At 43.5% G+C, this 18,642-nt stretch overlaps 1 protein-coding gene across 1 annotated transcript in view; it reads right to left on the bottom strand.

The window, feature by feature from the left end:
• ATRN (attractin) overlaps positions 1-18,642 on the bottom strand; it is a 157,896-nt gene that overhangs the window by 43,687 nt on the left and 95,567 nt on the right. The gene's annotated exons all lie outside the window — the stretch shown is intronic.

Here is an 18,642-nt window from a genome sequence, read left to right as displayed (position 1 = left end):
TTTACATTTCAAACAATATCCAGACAACAAAATCTCCTCGAAAAAGGAACTTACACCCAGAGCTGCAAAGAGGCACGAAACACAGAAGATGATAGACACTGTGAAAACAGCTATGGCATTCATCTTAGCTCACTGCCCTGCAATCCCACGGCAGAGCAGGGAAAAACACAGAACATTTGGGACAAAACCAGAGGGAAGAGGCCAGCAGGAAACTGGGAGGTGGTTAGAGGCAAAAGGGAAGATTAGGGAGCCTGGGTAAAAATAACAACGTGGAGGGGAGGCGAGCCAAGAGAAAAGCAACTTGTGCAATATTAGGGACCAGAAGTTCTTTCCAGGTACCTCCTATTTCCTCTGCCTATCAATCTCTCAGCACCACAACAGCATATTAACTCTTTCATGAAGTACCAGAATTCACTCAGAATTAAAGTGAAATCTGCACTTGTCATGGATATTGAATCCATTTCTGGTGTCATTTGTTGTTTTTTCCCTTAATAAACAGTACTTATGGCAACATTAGCATAAACATAAATCCCTCCTCCCAGCAATAGCCACATCCCATAATTCATGAATGTGTGTAAAGTGAGTCATTGCTTGGGTTTCTGTTGCTCTGGAACATTTTCTATGATCATATTTGCTTTAAACATCCATTGTAACTTGGTACAGAAGCTGCCCCAAATAGTTTTCTTATCAATACATTGACATATTTTGAAGTTGAAAGTTCCTTTGCAGTTCACAACCACTGTGTGGCTGGAAAGTGAACTCCAAACCTGCACACCAGATGCTGCAACCTCAACAGTCCTGCCTTTACAAGACAAGAAAACACAGAGTTTCTTGTTGATTTTTGCTTCTGAAGTGCTTCCCAATAGTCTTCTGATTATTAAATGACAGCAAGCAAGATTTCACTTTTTGTAAAAAATCAGTGCCTAGTAACTAAAGTGGTACAGTGTTTGCATAAATGGATATTCTGGAATAAACATAATATTCTGGAATGTATTTAAGGCAAAGTTAATCCTTAGTGAAATATCTCATCCCAAAATACAAACATGTAACACAGCCAGTATAAAAAAAAACCCCAACTTTTAATATTATTTCTGAGAATAACCATCATGCTGAGTGCCTATAAGAGATGCATTTCAAAATAAAGCCCTTGTTATGTATCAACAATCCTTAAGTAGAAAAAGACAATTAAAAGCAGAAAGGAATCCTTGACAGGCCAGTCCCCTGTGGATGACCATCAGGATCTGTTTCTGTGATGGAAACCAAAACTTGCTCCCATTAGAAGAAACAAGAAATTGCTATTTTTAAAATAAGAGAGATTCTATGAAAGATTAATGAGACTGTTACCAGAGAAGGGCTTCTCATCTTTTGATAACAACTGCAGGAAACAAATAAAAACAAACAAACAAAAAATAATGTAGGTTTATTTCACACAGAAGCCTTACAAATGCTTTACCAGTGGTGATTATTTTCTCTACCTGCTGTGGTTCTTCTTCTATAAAGCCCAATTGAGGACCTGTACCTCATACATGGATTAAAAAAACCTGGGTTGTTTCTACAATTTATTCCTCGCAAACTGAAAATACTTTGTGCCATCAAACCTGACCAATCTGTGTCACAGGCAATTTGGTCTCATAATTGTTAATGGTTTGCTTACTTAGAGCTTAATTTCCCCTAATATAATCCGTTCCCAGGACTTAATTAATTCAGTTACATTGAAAGTTTGGTTGGAAATAGCTGTTGAAAGTAGGCTGTTCATTCTGGATCCATGAAAAATATGGCACCAATTTCTTAGCAGGCTGGGTTTTTAATTAAGTTTAGCTGACAGTAGAAGATTCATTTATCCATTCTCAAAAAATGAATTCTGTACCAGAGGCCGAAGCAGTTGAAGTGCAGGAAAGGGGCTCATGCTGGGGCCTGGAAAGGCTCCCCCAGGTACAGGGCAGAACCTGAGCTCAGCTGCACCATCAATCCCCACTTCCACATCACAGAATCCCAGAACTGTTTAGGTTTAGGCTCTTCCAGTGCAACCATCCCCCAGCACTGCCACCACTGCCCCATGTCCCCGAATGCCACACACACAGGGCTGTGAGATCCCTGCAGGGGGAGGACTGGAATGGGGACTCCAGCCCTGGACAGCCCTTTCTGGGCAGAAACTTTCCCTAAAATCCACCTTAAACCTCTCCCTGGGCACACCTGGAGTCCCCCTCAGCCACTGTGGAGCAGCACCCCCAGGTCCCCTTCCATGGAGCAGCTCCCTGACCCTTCCCAAGCCATGCAAGGAGATATCACATCCTGCTCTTAGAAACAGCACGGCATCCTCAGATACCTCATCATGGTAATTCCACAGAACAGTACAAAGCCTGTGTTTATCTTATCTGGAAAGGTACCCTGGAGAGCACAGCTGCCTGTCCTGCTTTTCCTGTTGCCACATCACTTAAGTACCAAAATAATCCACCTGCTTTCCAGAAAACCAGAAGTAGCTGGCTGCATGGACTAACAAAAATTTATAATGAAGAGCTTTACATTTTTTATCATTTGATTAGCATAAAATATGAAGCCAAGAAGAAAATTTGGCTTCCTTTAACTAGCCAACATCTAAAAATTGCACTGGCTTTGAAATCAGTACATGCAAATTTCAAAGGAGTTAATGGCAAATGACTTGGCCACAAAATCATATAAGCAAAGGAAAAGCATATTTGAACCCAACAGACATTTCAGTAACAGTTGGTGTTTCAAACTCAAAATATTGCTGGAGCTAAACTACAGCCTGTGGCTGATAGAAATTTTGAAAACCCAATTAGAACAATTACATACCAGGGCTTGGTTTGCATAAGAACCAGAGTTTGTTCTTCAAGAGAAAAGAAAACAAAATAATTTTGAGATAACAATTTTATACTAAAGTAGGCCACCTAAGACCTACGTTCACCTTAAACCTGTACATGCAACAATACCTAAAATTACTTAAACCTCTCCTCTTGGGATCTACAAGGGTTCTGAACTTTTTATAAACAAATTGAGTTTCACATACCACTAAGAAAAATCAGTCTACAACCAAGTAAGAAATTATGTAGAATTTTTTTGTTAAATCCAGCAAGAATTGAGTAACTCCTCCCATTTAACTGTAATAAACAGATATACAGATAATTCAGTACACCGTAACTTTTTCCACTTGTGCTGGAAGTTACTGATATTTTATAGGAAGGCAAACTATTCACACAATGGGATTAGGGCAACAGCTTCTCCAAACTCAAAAAATTTCCAATATTATACATAATATTAGCACCCCTAATCTAAAATGAACTAAAGAACTGAAAACATAAGAGTTGGGGTTGTTGCAGAAGGCTCTGGGGAGACCTTGCAGGGCCTGCAGGGGCTCCAGGAGAGCTGCAGAGGGGCTGGGGACAAGGCCTGCAGGGACAGGAGCCAGGGAATGGCTCCCACTGGGAAAGGGGAGATTGGGCTGGGATCTTGGCAAGGAATTCCTGGCTGGGCTGGAATTCCCAGATTTGCTGGGGCTGCCCCTGGATCCCTGGCAGTGCCCAAGGCCAGGATGGACACTGGGGCTTGGGTCCACCTGGGACAGTGGGAGGTGTCCCTGCCCAGGGATGGACTTTAAGGTCATTTCCCACCCAAACTATTCTGGGATTCTGTGAACGTACTGAGGAATATTTCAAGTATGGCAATTTCACACCATAATTTGGTACAATTTGGGTCTCCAAACACTTGAGAAAACATGAACAACCACAGAAAATAGTATTTCCACTACTTTTTTACCTTGGTAACAACTCAGGATTATTGACACTCTGTATTTCTGTTTTTCTTCACAAATATATAAAGTGACTAAATTCCCACCAGTAGTGCCTTCCTTTTCATCCTTATTTCATATCAGGGATGAGAAAAAGAGAAATTGAAAATGATATTTTGCACAGGACATGCTCCTAGAATAGAAAGAACTGTGTAAGAAAGAAAAATAGAAATGTAATTAACTTCTGAAACCAGAGTGACCCAACAGAGACAGCGCAATGTGAATCTGGCTCCCAGAGCTTGGGGCTTGCTGTGAATTCAGAAGATATCAAAAGGTCCCACTGCTACATCCATTAACCTCACCTGGCAGGTGGGAGAATGCTATAGCACTCGTGTTTTGGAAGTCTACAGGACCACACAGAAATTTAGAGGGTTTTGGGCTGTTTTCACAGAAATTTAGAGGGTTTTGGGCTGTTTTCTGCTTTTTATTTCAATCTAGCCCCAGCACCAAAGTTAGTGAACAAAAACCAGCAGGGGAAAGTGGAAAGCTGGGAGTTCCACAGGCTTCCAGTGAGAGAAAGCCACAAGCCAAACAAGCTGCAGGTGACATTTATGCACATTCTCCTCTATTTTTTCCCCAAAACTCCACTGTCTTGTCTCTTTTTTCCTATGGTTAGAGGCAAGGATTCAATCTGACCTTGGCGAATACAGACAACACTTACAGGATGCCATGGTCTGAATGCTGAGTGCCTGTGCCTTTGTCAAAGGACCTGCTATAAAACAAAGGGGCTTTAAGTATTCTTGAGTGATGCCAAAGTCATCAAAACATTCATTCTGCCCTCTACAACAATGCTGGGGGGAAACCTCTCTTCTGCTCAGGAGTATTGTCATGGCCTGTTCCAGTTCTCCTTGAGACACACAGTGTGGGACTCCGTGCTGATGGAACTCCTGGCCAAGGCCCACGCTGCTCCTGGTGCTCTCCTCTCCAGAGGAGCACTCAGCCAGCTCCAAGGGCCCTGGCTGCCAGGTTCTGGGGAAGAATGTGCCAACACAGCAATCCAGCTCCACCACCTGAACATGGTCTCAGTCCTGCCATGTGCTGCTGCTCTCTGCGTTCTGTGAACATCTTTAATGAGCCATGGAGTCATTAAGGCAGCAGAGAGCTAATCACAGGAATGAAGGGCAAAAAGCCTTTCAAAAACACCCTTCAGAAGCTGGGGTTTTGGAGCTGCCCCTGCTCACTGAGGGATGAGCAAACACAGCAGCAGCCCGAGATGAGCCTCTTCCAGGCAGGTGGCTCTTAAACGATCTCAGCAACGTCAGTTCCAAGGAACACTTTCCAGGAGGAAGCATTTGTTCACCTCTGTGGGTGATTTGGGAGGTTCAGACACAGATTATGACATCCAAATCCAGGGTCACAGGGGCATTCCCATCAGCCCTTTACATTCAATGGAAACCTCATCTGTGGTTCAGCTGATCAAGGCAGGTGCCTAATAATAAATAAAAGAAAACTGACCAGGTCCATAACAGAACTGTAAACACTGAAGCACACAAAGACATCTATTTGTAGACCCCTAAATTTAGTTAGTTTAAATTTCCAGGGTGCATCCTTGCCCTTGGTTTCATGGATGCACTGGAAGCTCCATTTCCTGACTAAAGAGGGGTAAAAGCTATTGCAGCTGCCCTGGGACACTCGCCTGGCCTCCAGCTGCTGGCTCCAGAGCCACAGAATGGGCTGGGTTGGAAGGGACCTTCCAGCCTGTCTCATGCCAGTCCCTGACACCTCCCACCAGACCAGGGTGCTCCAAGCCCCATCCAACAGCTTTTGGGTGAATCCCTACCCCAAGCACACCATGGAAGCAGAAGGACATTCTCTTGCAGAGGCACCACTGATCTTTGTTTTAAATGAACAGCAAAACTCCACCCAAATTTGGAGGTTAGGCAGAAAATTTAACCTGATCCACAGGGAAAGATTCTCTAAATGGAAAGTTAAACCGTAGATTTCAGAGAAGAAAGGATCTTAACAGGAGTTAATTGTAACTTCAAAAACTCTGACCCACAACAAGTTGAAGTGGAGCATGATTTGGAGGTGGGAGACCCCAGAGAGTTTGTAATGCACCTGATGCTTTGGTGTGGACATCAGAAGCAGCACTGGAAGGGGCTCTGAGCTCTCCCTTGAGCTTTTTCTTCCCCAGGCTGAACACCCTCAGCTCTCATTCTGTCTCCAGCACCTGGAGCACCTCCACGGCCTCCTCTGGACCAGTTCCTCACCTACTGAACAGTTCACCCATCAAATCCACCTTTCTCCAAATCAGAGAGAACTTGGAGCAGCTGAAGAGGTTCCCATGCTCACATTTGCATTCTACAACAAGCAAAAATTTAATCCTCACTCAAATTTGATTTTCACACCTACTACTCCGAGTCACTCTGCTCCTGCATGAAGGATGAAAGAGATTAATGACTTACTCCTCACCTGCTGCAATATTAACTGAGCCATTGAGCTTTATGGCACAAATACTCACTACCGTGCAAATATAAAACCTGCTTCACTCCTGAACTCATTCTGAGATGAAAATCAATTTACATTCCAACACTATGCTGCCTTCCTGCAGTAGTCACAAATTGTCACTTCTCAGCTAATTGGCTGCAGTCAGCAGTTGGCTCAAAAATGCCAATTATACATGTTTTGTCTTCCCATGTGAACTCTCTCATGTTGTGCAGAGCTAACACAGGCACGACTGTCTCTAAATTAAAAATAGCGCTTAAGATGTGGTCCCAAATTTCACAGCATCCCAGAAATTATCACACAAATCTGACAAATGAGAAGTATTTGTTCAATAAACAGCCAGCGGCTGAATTGTGATGCACATCCAAATTTAAAGTGCACTAGGAAATAAAATTCTGGAAAGTCCCATAATTGAAACAGCAAACTCAGCTCAGACCCTGCACACCTCCACATGACAGAAACATGCCCCAAGAAAGCCGAGGCAGGGCCAGAAAAAACTCAATCTCAGTTCTTCTGAATCATCATTCAGAATTCTTCTAAATTCTCTGAACTTCTCAGTTCTTCTTTCAGGCCACTTACAAGATGAAAGCCCTGGAGAGGCTGGAGCATGGCCAGGGCAGGGACAGAGCTGGGATGGGGCTGCAGAATCCCTGAGGGAGCTGGGCAGGGGCTGCAGAGTCCCTGAGGGAGCCGGGCAGGGGCTGCAGAGTCCCTGAGGGAGCCGGGCAGGGGCTGCAGAGTCCCTGAGGGAGCCGGGCAGGGGCTGCAGAATCCCTGAGGAGCCGGGCAGGGGCTGCAGAGTCCCTGAGGGAGCCGGGCAGGGGCTGCAGAGTCCCTGAGGGAGCTGGGCAGGGGCTCAGCCTGGAGCAAAGGAGGCTCAGGGGGCCCTTGTGGCTCTGCACAGCTCCTGCCAGGAGGGCACAGCCGGGGGATTTGGGATCTTATCCCAGGGAACAGGGACAGGAGCAGAGGGAACGGCCTCAGGCCAGGCCAGAGGAGCTCAGGGTGGGCATTGGGGAATTAGGGAAAGGGCTGCCCAGCCCTGGCACAGCTGCCCAGGGCAGTGATGGAGCATCCCTCCCTGGAGGGATTTAACAGCCATGTCCATGTGGCTCCTGGGGACACGGATCAGTGCGGGCCTTGGCAGCGCTGGGGAACTCGATGGTCTTACAGGGTTTTGCAACATATATGATTCTGTGATCCTAAAATTGCAACAATTATTCTGGAGGCAAGGAAGCTCTGAAGTATTTGGAAAAAGTGGTTAAAAATAAAGATCCTAAACCTTGAGACAGAACACATGTCACCCGTAGGAAAACACTCCAATCCTCTGCATTCCAGTTCCTCAAGCACCTCCATCCAGTCCCAGCTGCTGCAGTGCAGATGCATTTGGGAAGGGACCCCGCTGCATTTGGGAAGGAGGGATCCCGTTGCACTTCGGAAGAAGGGACCTCCGTGCACTTGGGAAGGATTTGGGAGGGAAGGAAGGATCCCATTGCAGTTGGAAGGATCCCGTTGCACTTGGGAAGGAGGGATCCGATCCCGAAGCACTGGGAAGGAGGGATCCCACTGCACTTGGGAAGGAGGGATCCTGTTCCTGGCCCTGTGCCCAGCAGAGCTCTGACACCATCTGTGTGCAGGCTCGGTTACATTCAATTGCAGGCCAACTATTAATGGAGAGGTTCAGCATGGAGAAAATTAAAACTTTACCACATAACAGCTCAAACTCTAACTCAGACCCTTGAAGTCCAGTAAAAATGAGCTTTATGGTCAACTGAGCTTAAAAGGAATAAAAGTTGTTTTCCTAAAGAGCAGGTGATGTAAGTACACAAGAGGGAATCAAGAATAAAAAGTAAAAAACAGCCAAAGCAATATTTGCAAGTTTCTTTTTTAAGGGTTCAACCGAGCTGACAGATGGAAACAGGCAAAACCTTCTGTCTTGCATCATTTCTGACCAGACAAAACAGGGGAAAAATGCAAGACAGAGCTGAGGGTTGCAGTAGTGTTAATGGGGAAAACAAGCTGTGTCTCCTTCCCGAAGAGGCTGTGAGTTCCAAGGATCATATTGGATGAGAAATTTAACATGTTTATCAACCTGTAGCAAAACATCCTGTAACATGTCAGCTGCAGGAATCTCATCTTTGATAAAACAAAGTAGCAAAGTAAGTATGTGTATATATATATATATATATACACATATTACATATAGAATCATAGAATGGTTTGGGTTGGAAGGGACCTTAAAGATTTTCTAGTTCCAGCCCCAAACTAAATAGGTATTTATATAAATAACCAAATTAAAATATCTTTGAATGACAACATTGTCACATTATTACACAACACTGAGGCCACAAGTCATCTCAAACATCATATGACGACCTGAAGTGGCAGTAATTAGAACCCCCCAAATTTACTTAACATCAGGATCAGTTTTAAAGAGCCATGAAATCAAAACCATAAGGCTGGGCTGTTTTATTCATCACAGGTTTTTCTGTTGAGAGCCTTGGCTATGATTTGGTGTTCAAGAAATCTTAACATGAAAAAAATAACCGTGCTGGGTGGTGCAGAATGAACAACTTCTCTATAGGCTCTCAGATTTGCATTAAAAAGGTCAGGTAGTCACTGCCTATCACTAAAAGATTTCTAGAACATGTAATTCACCCTTTTGTCATGAAGAATTTCACAGTAAAATACTTAAGTGACAAATCAATTGATGGAATTTAGTTCAATCCCCAGTCAAGATATTATTGCAATTTATTGATACTTTTGGTCCAGGTGTGGGAAGGTGGATGGTGCTAATCTTGCATGCAAAACAGACTGGTTAAAGAAGTAATTATACATGACACTTATAACTCAAAAAAATAATTTTAGAGAGAACCAATTTAAGAAAAAAACCCCTATGAAATCCCCAGTCATGCCAGAAATATATTCCCATACAGGACTGTGACAGTACTACCCTGCCCTGACCCCTGCTCTTGCTTCCCAACACTGCTGGGAGCAACATTTGCCAATACAGTAAAAACAGTCAAAATCTCAGTAATACAAACTCAGGAAAAAAAAAGTGAGAGAAAAATATTTCAGGACATCCAGTGACATTTTTTTACCCCAAAAGAAGCCCCAGAAGTCAGATGAGAGCTGCCTGTGAAGTGCTGGTGTATCTGGCTCCGTGTTTGGGAGCTAAACCAGCCACAGGCATTTGGGTTTGTCACCTGTCCTGGGGTGACTTCATGATGCTCGCATCCCCATTGGTCAGTTTAGCCCAGAAAAACGTGCAAAATGAGTTTTGCACCTTTCAGGCTGGTTCTGAGAGCAAAGGGGGAGACAAGAAGTGCACAGTTTGTTTTCAGACACTGCACTCACCCCTCACATTCCTGCTCCTGGACTGGGTTGTTTGCGGACAGACAGACAGCAGGACAGAGCTCTCCTTTGCTTTAGCTAGTTTTTAGCTCGCTGATGCACAGAAGTTCCCTGGACTGTGGTTTTTCTTTGGAGCTGTTCAGACCTGCTCTGGCCTGAACACCAGTAGAGCACCCACAGCTCTCACCTGTGCCCCACGGGCCGGGCCTGGCTCGCGGCATTTCCAGTGCTGGAGGGACTGATCAGAGACTGAGTGAGCTGAGCTAGAGCCCACGAGGGACTTTGGTGAGTTTGCACAACAGTGAGAGGTGTTATTGTTCCATATTGTTCATTTTCTGTGTGCTGGCAAATGCTTTGCCTGTTAAACAAACAGCTTTTTCCACTTTTCTCCAAGGAAATCTTTTCCCGAACCAGCTGGGGGAGGAGCTGCTTGAATTTGCTTTCTAGAGGGACCCCAATTCAGAAGTTTTCTCCCAAATTTGCCCTAAACCAGGACACATTCTCTCTTACTTTCCCTTGTGGTTTAGCCAGGCTGAATCCACTGTCACATTTCGGTGGGTGGCTTCTTCTATTTTTCTTTTACAATATGCTTTTCTCTCCTTCATTAACTCTGCTCACTATTCTGACTCTTTAAATTAGCTTTTGTATAAAGAAAATATCTCGCTCTTTCAGCTTCTCAGCAATGACCCACAGCACTCGCTTTTGAAATATATTTGAATTTGGGGGTCTATATTTACATTCTCTGGTGGGTTATGGTATTTTCAGGAGTTATTCATCATAGAAATACAGCAACTTCAAGTAACCAGCACTGGCCTTACCCAGAAGAAATTAATGCCTGATTCGGACTTAGCTTCCATAGAAAATTAATTCTGCAATTTTTTAAATATTTTCCAGCCCTGCACTCAAAAAGAGAGAAAAAAATCAGCTGCCTTAAAATTAAGGCAATCAATATATATGTCACAGTCAGATCTCAATAAAACAGAACCCAAGAAATGCTCCTGGTATTATTAAATCTGAATTGCAGACTGTCTCTCTCTGGTATCCTATAACTTTTATTTATGCAGCTGAAGTTTTGCAACAGGCATTCAGAAAGACTTCCAGTGCTGTAGAAAGGTATTCACAGAAGTTATACAAGTCACTACAGCTCATCCCAAGAAATCCCAAGGTTCAGATGTAAAACCCCAAGACTTCATTCACTGCCCCTTGCAGGGCCTGCAGGGGCTCCAGGAGAGCTGCAGAGGGGCTGGGGACAAGGCCTGCAGGGACAGGAGCCAGGGAATGGCTCCCACTGCCAGAGGGCAGGGATGGCTGGGATCTTGGCAATGAGGAATGGTTCCCTGGCAGGGTGGGCAGGCCCTGGCACAGGTGTCCAGAGCAGCTGGGGCTGCCCCTGCATCCCTGGCAGTGCCCAAGGCCAGGCTGGACACTGGGGCTGGAGCACCTGGGACAGTGGGAGGTGTCCCTGCCATGGCAGGGGTGGGATGGGATGATCCTTCATCTCCCTTCCACCCAAACCATTCCATGGATCTCTGATAAAAATCCAGACCCCCACCCCCAAAACAGCACCTGGGAAAAATCTGGCATGAACAATTTTCAGGATTGTTCATGCTACAACCTCCTGCAGAATGGACTGAAGTGGCACCACCTCCTGCCACGGGTTAACTGCCTGTGTGAGAAATCCTCCTTTTAAAGGATTTAAGAAGGTGCTAACAAAAATATTACTTAATCGAAAAGGGAACAACTTCTAAAAGGAGAAAAATGTCATCAGTTGATGCCAAAAATAAGGTGGCAGTAGCAGATAAAACACCAGCAGCTGTTTCATGTTTTAAAGGACCATTTAACTGTTCTGTTTTAAATCTTTCCATCCCACGGTAGAAGATGTCAGTTTGCCTGTTCTGAAAAATCAGCATGTAATTGCATGCCTCCAAAAGTAATTACATTCAACAGCAAATTTCATCAGATTAACAAATTGATTTACGTTTCATTGTTGGGTTTCAAGAAAACCTCTCATATGGTGAGAGAGATGCAGGGAGAGAGGCTCAAAAGCACTTGCAGTTACAGCTAAGGAAAGGCAAGGGACATCATTAGCAAACAACTCTGGCATTACAATCCTTCCAGAAGCAACAGAAAAAAAGAACATTTTTGGAATAAAGGGTCCCAGAGAGTTGAGGATGATTTTATCTCTGCACTTACATCTCTTTCTTGTTAAATATGCATGAGGCGCATGAGGACCTGGCAGGAAAGCTGTCCAGATCAGCAGCCTCACTGATTTGATTTCAAGCCTACATAATTATTTTATTAAAGCAATCCCTACCTATATGAATGTGTTTTATTCTCTTTGGCCAGCAACAAAGATCCTCCTCCTTTGCCCTCACTGAGAGCTCTCATTCGATGAACCTGTTGCTTTTGGTTTGAGAATGACACTACTTTAGAGAAAGACTGGAAACCTCCACGGGCCATGGCCAGTCCTCAGGGGTTATTTATCCTGTATCAAATACCCAATGCTCCTTCCAGACAGGAATCAAGGCAGTTCGGGCCCTGCTTTTTAACTGTGGATGGTTCCTTCACTCTCTCTTTTTCCATGGATTATCAAAGCCTTTTAGTCAGGCTGCAAACCTCAAAGAGGGAAAGGCAAAGAGCATCACTGCTGGCAATGATCATGCCACCTAAAGAGGGTGAAAGCCTAAAATAAAAGGAATGTGTGAGATCTGCTGCTCCTCCAGCTCTGTTTTAGGCCCCTCCTCACCTGCAGGAGCTAAGGGTACCCCAAAGCTTTCCTTGGCTGTAGCAATGTGTCATCCATCATTTAGCTCTGGAGGAAAACAAATGCTTCCTGAACTACACTAAACATGAATGGCAAATAAAATTAAAAGCTTAATTGAAAGTGATATTAAGATTCTTGCTAATGCAGACCACCTGTTTTAGGGGTAATGTTACAAATGAAACCAGCAGGTTGATGGGGAAGAGCATTAGAAGAAGAATTGCAAATCAAAACTGCTTTAATGAAGGAGCCTTACTTTGAACAGTAAGAATTTCAGAAGGTTTCAGTATTTACATACTGGAGGACACAACATCAATGAAACATTGAAATAAACAATGATAAAGATCAGAGCAAGGGCTTTGAGGATTGTGGAGTCTTCTTAAAAATGTAATTCCTGGCAGTTTGCAAAATATGGGCTAATATTTCCAACTTGGATAGCCACATTCAGCATAAGAAAAACCAAGAGCCATTCCTCAGCAGAAGCTCAGCCTAGTGTAAAATTCATCTGACTCTGAAACGCAGCTGACACCAGGTGGCTCCACCTGAACTTTGCCTCCAAACAAGACAGGAAATACCTCGGGGCTAGGGAAAAGTCCCATTTCCAGCTTCACTGCCAGCTCTGCTGAGCAAGGAGATGTGAAGGGAGTTGGCTCTCCTACACCCCTACAGACATTTTCAGCGTATCACTGGAAACCAGTGGGAACTGTTCCCAGGTCAAAGGAGGCAATTAGTCACTATCACACAATCCTCTGGGAAACCCTTGGGCTGCAGAGGGAGGCAGAGAAATCTTTTGATGCCTGTGAAAGAACAGAACTTCAGCTATTCCCTCAAAACAGCTCAGGATAGAAGAAAAGGTCTTAAAAAATCAGTAGTCCCAGGTCTAATATACAAGGCACCTGAATCCAAGAAAGTGGCAGTTCCCAGAAGTTTAACAGGAGCACAGTTGTCCTCCCACATCTGTCAGAAATCTCACTTCATGCAGCACTGCAGCTCTTCACTGGAGCACTAAAATGAGCATTTTCTTTCCAGTCATCCTGGCAATGGGAATTTAAGAAAAGCAACAGAAGGCAGAGAGGGAGGGCCCCGAAGGAAGGGGTTCATTAAAGAGCACCTCAGCTAATGGCTGACAGCTCATTCCTGGGGATTGCACCTGCAATGGATCTGTACAGAGCAGATGGAGCTGTGACACCTGGATTTCTCCTGTGTAGCCAGGCTGGGAGAGCTGGGAATGTTCAGCCTGGAAAGAGAAGGCTCTGGGGTGACCTTATAGCCCCTCCCAGGGCCTAAAGGGGCTCCATGAGAGCTGGAGAGGCACTGGGGACAAGGGCCTGGAGTTCCAGGACAAGAGGGAATGGCTTCTCACTGCCAGAGGGAAGGATTAGATGGGATTTGAAATTCTTCCCTGTGAGGCCATGGCACAGGTTGCCCCAAGAAGTTGTGATTGCCCCATCCGTGGAATTGTTCCATGCAAGGCGGGATGGGGTTTGGAGGACCCTGGGATAGAGGAAGGTGTCCCGGCCCATGACAGGGGTTTCAATGAGTTTTCAAGGGTCTTTAAGGTCCCTTCCAATCCAAACCCATCTGTGATTCCAGGATTCTGTGTGCCAGTTCAAACACAGTCACCTGGATCACTACCAAAGAAAGCACCACAGACCAAATTCTAATTACAGCACATTTGAGCCTGTCCCCAGTTTACAGGTCTCCCATGAGTGACAGTTTCTGCACTTGCCCTCCTGACACCTCCTGTGCCAGCTGCCATCCACTGAAGGGCCATGAATTGTTTCACCTTGCAGCTCACCACTCACCCTCTAGCAGAGGAACCAGAGAGCAATGCAGCATTTGGAGTGGGCTCAGCAGCACCCTCCTGTCAGGGTAAACAGCATCTCTGGAGACAGAATAACTATGACAACACATATGTGACTGAGCTAAACAATCCACAGATTGTCTTTCAGGTCCCTCCAAACCTGTTTGTTCCATGAACTATCTGAGTAAAAGGGATAAAGATATAAAGGAGACTATATAGATAGATCATCCTGAAATAAATCAGGTAGAGGAAACCAGAAGAAAGTTTGAGAAACTAAAACTGAAGACAGCAGAGGCAATTTTAGCTATTTTTCCATTACAGTCTTTATGAAATCTGAGAGGAAAGCAACAATTTCAGTGAGTTGAATGTTTCCCACTGGTTCTCAAATGCACTTCAAAGAGTGGGAGGTATGCAATGCTGCTGCAGCCTCCACCACGCTGCACGTGCAGCGATGCTGCACAGTCACAGTGGCACTTCTTGAAGGCCAACACAACAATGAATTACCAAGAAAATTATATATAGTGAATACCTAATGAGATTTTGCAAATGGCACATTTTGTATGCAAGGGCTGCAAAATTCCTTCGCCTCTTTTTGTTTCTTGAAGCATTTGGTTCATAATTAACATTTAAGCGTGTTCAAATCAAAATCCTTCAACCAACACGAAGGAAAGACGGGAGGCAATTGCCAGTTAATGATACAATTACAAACTGGTTTTGCCTTAATCAGCTCCTAAATGTCTCACACATTCTCAGAACCGTAGAGATCAATGCAAGATGCTTCGAATCTGAGAGGAAAAAAATCAAATATCAAATGGGACAGAATGTTAGTGAATATAAACAATCGTTTGGGTATGAAACAAGACGAAACCACCAATTTCTATTTAGTGAGTGGTAGCAAACACCATCAGCAGTAAATTGTGATGAAACAGAAATCTTGCAGCCAGGGGAGAGTTTCCTGTATTAGCAGATGGAATTTTCACCCTCCTGTACACTCTGGAGAGGAATTCACTCACTGGACTTGGCCCCAGGCAAATACATACAAGTTTAAACAGTGTTAAAACCTGCTGACATTTACACAGGTATCTAAGAGAGTTTCAAACTCCCACCATTAACTACTTGTCAGCTCCAGAAGTGCAGTTTCACCTCAGAGTGAGCTGACTTTGCATGGATTGAAACCCAGGAAGAGAACTCCTCTGGAAGTTTCCGCACTGAATCCCTTTACTTCTTACTGTGCTATTGTACAGCAGATTATTTACAGTCAATGTCTCTCTTCTACTCTGAGCTAAGTTTGGAAAGAATAACAAAGCAATCTCACAGTGAAGATTAAGCAAAGAGGAAGAACAGTGGGGGAAAGATTACTATTACATTTGCATAAGTGTAAAAAAATCTCAATCCTTCAACGCCCACTAATGTCCTTTCCTAAAGGGTGCACTCCCAGTTTGGGGGAAGATAGGGAATGTTTAGAGCCAGGCTGAGGACAGGAAGGTGAACAGTTGGAGTTTGCTAAATGCTTCAAAATTCCATGTGTCCAACATTTGCAGCAAAGACGAGCTCACAAAGCAAAGAGAATGGAAATATCCAGACACTGTTGACAAGACCCTACCTGGATTTTCAGGAAAGCTTGGCAAAGTAAGGCTTTAAGTGAACTACTTCATGCTTGGGACTGCTCAGAAAGGAGAAATTAGGAAGAAGATTGCTGTATTTTAAAGGCTTTCTGCATTTTGCTGCTTTAGTTCTTTTACTGAATGATCATTTTAAGTCATTAACCAGGCAGGGAAAGACATCCTAAACTAACATACTTTAAAAAAATAAATGAACTGAAGTGGTTTGAAAAAGAGGTGGAGCAAGACAGGGAAAGAAGAGCCAGAACTGAGCACTGGCAGGGACACAGCCATCTCTTATACAAAGGAGCACTTACACTTTCCAAGTGCAGATTTTAACAGACAAGGAGAGAGAATAAATAAGAGACAGATTTCTATCAAGGACTTCAAGATAAAGTCTGCAATACTTAGAAAAACAAAATAAGGTGAATTGTAGAATTGCTTTGCAGTAAAAACTACATTTATAAAGTTTTCTGTTCCAAGATTTTGTATCTACATAAACACTCATGTTTAAATACATCTGTTGCATTGAAATTGAAAATAAGCCAGGACAAGTGAGTATGCACAATGACAGTTTACTGAGATAGTCAAACAAAGAATAAACCCCTAAAATACGATTTGGACATGCTGCACTGCCCAGGAGCAGCCCAAACACACGCATGAGCTGCCAGGTGATGCACATACGTGAGGACAGAATAATTTCCTGCAGCTTGGCAGGAGCAGAGTTTTCCTGCCTTCGACATACTCTATTAAAATCAGTGTAATTTCCAAAGGAAATTGAAATATGTTCTGTCGCCGTGTGACAGTTTAATAGTGGAGTTGCAGTGAGGAATACTGGAGGAGACAAGCTAGGAGATAAGAGAACAGTTTGCATCCTGCCCATACTGCAACATGGAGGTTTAATTAACGAGCCAGTCTGTCCTGAAGGACTGATCCCAACAGCACAGGAACTTTTCTGCAGGGAAATCAGGGATGAACCCCTTGGAGAAACAAATGAGAGAAGGAAAGTATAGGAAAGTATAATAGAAGGAAATTATTCCTGAGAAGAATGTAGCATGGCATGAGTCAAGGACTGATGGCCAAGAAATCTTAAAATCACAGAATCAGAGAATGAGGTTGGTTGGAAGGGATCTTAAAAATCACCTTGTTCCAGCCCCCTGCCATGGGCAGGGACACCTTCCACTAGACCAGGGTGCTCCAAGCCCCATCCAACCTGGCCTGAAACACTTCCAGGGATGAAGCAGCCACAGCTTCTCTGGGCATTTGTCCAAAAAAATCTTTGTCCCAAAAACCTGTACCATGATTTAGTTTCTATTTTATCATATTGAACACAAACTACAGAGAGCCACGACTTCACAAAAATGAAGAAAATTGGGGTATGGAAAGGACAGGTAGGGACACAGATTGCAACTGAGGGAAGGTCAATCCCTCACAGCAGATTGCACAAGACCTGAGAGGACACGGTGAGTCCTGGGTTTTAGCTATGCACTGAAGAGGAAACTCACAGAAATTCTCCAGACTGCAGATTGCTGATCATTGCCAGACTTCTTCACAAAAACTGTGTCTCAATGAAGAAAAGCTGATGCTATTTTAGACTTTGTTTTGGCAAGTAATAAAGATATTAAGAAAAGCTGGTGATAAAACATTAACTTGGATTGAGTGCATACAAGCACATTCAGATTAAATTAAGGATTAAGAGAGGTTAAGTGTTGTAAGAGAATCAAAGTTCACTCTTTAACTATGAGAAATGAAATCAAACAGTAAAATCAAGTGGATAAGGAGATCAGGGATGGGAAAGCTGCCATCTAAATATTTCTCTCAGGTCAAAGATGCAAAACTATTTGAGAGCTGCATCCTCAGAGCTAACCTCGAAAGGGACATGAGGATCAATTAGAGAGACTTTGTATTGAGGAGAGGAAAGGATTCATTAGCAATGTCTTGAAAGCCAGCAAGAAGCAGAGAGATAAAATAAGAACTGCCAGAAGTCAAGCTGTGCCATTGCTCAGCATATGAAAACAAAGCAGCAAGAGATGTTTCAACCATACAAGTAAAGGAAACCAGGAGAGGAAGGGAAGAGGGGATGCTGTAAGCAGAGGTAAGAGAAAAACTAATCAGCTGTATCCCTAACACACAGTTCTGCAGCAATAAATAACAAAGAAATAAATCAGGGTAAGGTACAGCCCGGCACTGATTATGGAAATTCAAATATCAATCAAAATAACCCATAAGGTTAAAAAAAAAAAGTATTAATTTTTTTCTTGACTCTCACGTTTATGAATTTGATGAAAGAGAAGCTCAAATATTTAAATAAATCATTGCATAAGTGCTCACCTTTGTACACAGATGCTATTTCCCCTATGACAAGTAGTACTTACATGAAAATGAAGAGGTTTGGGACTTGCTACTTGAGTGTCCAATGACAAAGATTTTACATTGCAGCTCATCAGCTCCTCCATATTTAAAACTCAGGACTTGAAAATAAACTAAGACTTTACCAGTTTATGAAGTAAAAACTCTCCAGCTGCAAACTGATAATCAAAACTGTAAGTAATATTAAAAAGAGTCCAAAGCCAACCTGCCAAATCTTCAGTCTGCAATCAACAAGACAAAGTTTCCCGAGTAATTAAAACCCAGTATCTTTAGGAAAAGGTGATAAGAACATTTCACAAGTATTCCTAATACTTTTTTAAAAATTCAGGGAAAATACCACTATAGCTTAAGGATCTTTTTTCCAGGTGGATCTCATTTTCTTGCTCAGTATTATCCTGTGCATTATTTTTGTTGAAAGAGTGAGTTTGCCTGACCAATACGTTTGAAACACCGAGTGCATTGATGTGAAATGTCAGCTTCCACAAAACAATTGCATGAACAA

This window comes from Molothrus ater, chromosome 4, assembly GCF_012460135.2.
Source record: "Molothrus ater isolate BHLD 08-10-18 breed brown headed cowbird chromosome 4, BPBGC_Mater_1.1, whole genome shotgun sequence".
Classification (NCBI taxonomy): domain Eukaryota; kingdom Metazoa; phylum Chordata; class Aves; order Passeriformes; family Icteridae; genus Molothrus; species Molothrus ater.
The sequence above is the reverse complement of the archived record's forward strand: the minus strand, read 5'-3'. Positions and strand labels throughout refer to the sequence as shown.